Here is a 2,500-nt window from a genome sequence, read left to right as displayed (position 1 = left end):
GTTTCGATCCATCGACCTCTGGGTTATGGGCCCAGCACGCTTCCGCTGCGCCACTCTGCTATTTTCCACCCCAGAAGGGACTCAAACCCACAATCCCTGGCTTAGGAGGCCAGTGCCTTAGCCATTAGGCCACTGGGGCTAGACTGCATGCTTAACTTAAACTTGATCCAGAAAACTATTTTTTAGGAGCGCAAAGTAAGAATCTAAATCCAATCATGTGATAAATGAGATATTTAGCAGAGTATGGTTTCGATCCATCGACCTCTGGGTTATGGGCCCAGCACGCTTCCGCTGCGCCACTCTGCTACTTAACTGTCAGCAAGTTGAAAACCAGACACCTCTATTTTTGGAGAACCTAGGAAGAATGAAATACAATCTGTGTCAGTAATTTATATTTGTTTGAAGAAGATTCAAATTCCTTGCAACACTGCATGCAACTAAAAGTTCGGCTAGCAGAGGATGGTTTCGATCCATCGACCTCTGGGTTATGGGCACAGCACGCTTCCGCTGCGCCACTCTGCTATTTTCCACCCCAGACGGGACTCGAACCCACAATCCCTGGCTTAGGAGGCCAGTGCCTTATCCATTAGGCCACTGGGGCTAGACTGCTTTCTTAACTTAAACTTGATCCAGAAAACTATTTGTTGGAGCGCAAATTAAGAATTTGATACCAATCACGTGATAAATGAGATATTTAGCAGAGGATGGTTTCGATCCATCGACCTCTGGGTTATGGGCCCAGCACGCTTCCGCTGCGCCACTCTTCTACTTAACAGTCATCAAGTTGAAAACCAGACACCTCTATTTTTGGAGAACCTAGGAAGAATGAAATACAATCTGTGTCAGCAATTTATATTTGTTTGAAAAAGATTGAAATTCCTTGCCACACTGCATGCAACTAAAAGTTCAGCTAGCAGAGGATGGTTTCGATCCATCGACCTCTGGGTTATGGGCCCAGCACGCTTCCGCTGCGCCACTCTGCTATTTTCCACCCCAGATGGGACTCGAACCCACAATCCCTGGCTTAGGAGGCCAGTGCCTTAGCCATTAGAAAACTATTTTTTAGGAGCGCCTAGTAAGAATTTGAATCCAAGCATGTGATAAATGAGATATTTAGCAGAGGATGGTTTCGATCCATCGACCTCTGGGTTATGGGCTCAGCACGCTTCCGCTGCGCCACTCTGCTACTTAACAGTCAGCAAGTTGAAAACCAGACACCTCTATTTTTGGAGAACCTAGGAAGAATGAAATACAATCTGTGTCAGCAATTTATATTTGTTTGAAAAAGATTGAAATTCCTTGCCACACTGCATGCAACTAAAAGTTCAGCTAGCAGAGGATGGTTTCGATCCATCGACTTCTGGGTTATGGGCCCAGCACGCTTCCGCTGCGCCACTCTGCTGTTTTCCACCCCAGATGGGACTCGAACCCACAATCCCTGGCTTAGGAGGCCAGTGCCTTATCCATTAGGCCACTGGGGCTAGACTGCATGCTTAACTTAAACTTGATCCAGAAAACTATTTTTTAGGAGCGCAAAGTAAGAATCTAAATCCAAGCATGTGATAAATGTAATATTTAGCAGAGGATGGTTTTGATCCATCGACCTCTGGGTTATGGGCCCAGCACGCATCCGCTGCGCCACTCTGCTACTTAACAGTCATCAAGTTTAAAACCAGACACCTCTAATTTTTGGAGAACCTAGGAAGAATGAAATACAATCTGTGTCAGCAATTTATATTTGTTTGAAAAAGATTGAAATTCCTTGCCACACTGCATGCAACTAAAAGTTCAGCTAGCAGAGGATGGTTTCGATCCATCGACCTCTGGGTTATGGGCCCAGCACGCTTCCGCTGCGCCACTCTGCTATTTTCCACCCCAGATGGGACTCGAACCCACAATCCCTGGCTTAGGAGGCCAGTGCCTTAGCCATTAGAAAACTATTTTTTAGGAGCGCCTAGTAAGAATTTGAATCCAAGCATGTGATAAATGAGATATTTAGCAGAGGATGGTTTCGATCCATCGACCTCTGGGTTATGGGCCCAGCACGCTTCCGCTGCGCCACTCTGCGACTTAACAGTCAGCAAGTTGAAAACCAGACACCTCTATTTTTGGAGAACCTAGGAAGAATGAAATACAATCTGTGTCAGCAATTTATATTTGTTTGAAAAAGATTGAAATTCCTTGCCACACTGCATGCAACTAAAAGTTCAGCTAGCAGAGGATGCTTTCGATCCATCGACCTCTGGGTTGTGGGCCCAGCAAGCTTCCGCTGCGCCACTCTGTTACTTAACAGTCAGCAAGTTGAAAACCAGACACCTCTATTTTTGGAGAACCTAGGAAGAATGAAATACAATCTGTGTCAGTAATTTATATTTGTTTGAAGAAGATTCAAATTCCTTGCCACACTGCATGCAACTAAAAGTTCAGCTTGCAGAGGATGGTTTCGATCCATCGACCTCTGGGTTATGGGCCCAGCACGCTTCCGCTGCGCCACTCTGCT

General features: G+C 45.7%; 1 long non-coding RNA gene and 2 other non-coding genes across 4 annotated transcripts in view; all 3 read right to left on the bottom strand.

Moving 5' to 3' along the window:
• The window catches only part of LOC125784859 (uncharacterized), a 368,340-nt gene that overhangs the window by 274,927 nt on the left and 90,913 nt on the right, over window positions 1–2,500 (bottom strand). The window lies entirely within an intron of this gene.
• trnar-ccu (transfer RNA arginine (anticodon CCU)) lies at window positions 529–601 on the bottom strand. The gene has a single exon. It is a non-coding gene; the product is annotated as a tRNA-Arg (tRNA).
• Window positions 1,409–1,481, bottom strand: trnar-ccu (transfer RNA arginine (anticodon CCU)). Its single transcript has one exon. It is a non-coding gene; the product is annotated as a tRNA-Arg (tRNA).

This window comes from Astyanax mexicanus, chromosome 20, assembly GCF_023375975.1.
Source record: "Astyanax mexicanus isolate ESR-SI-001 chromosome 20, AstMex3_surface, whole genome shotgun sequence".
In the NCBI taxonomy this organism is placed as follows: domain Eukaryota; kingdom Metazoa; phylum Chordata; class Actinopteri; order Characiformes; family Acestrorhamphidae; genus Astyanax; species Astyanax mexicanus.
This window is presented reverse-complemented; position numbering and strand designations above follow the sequence as displayed.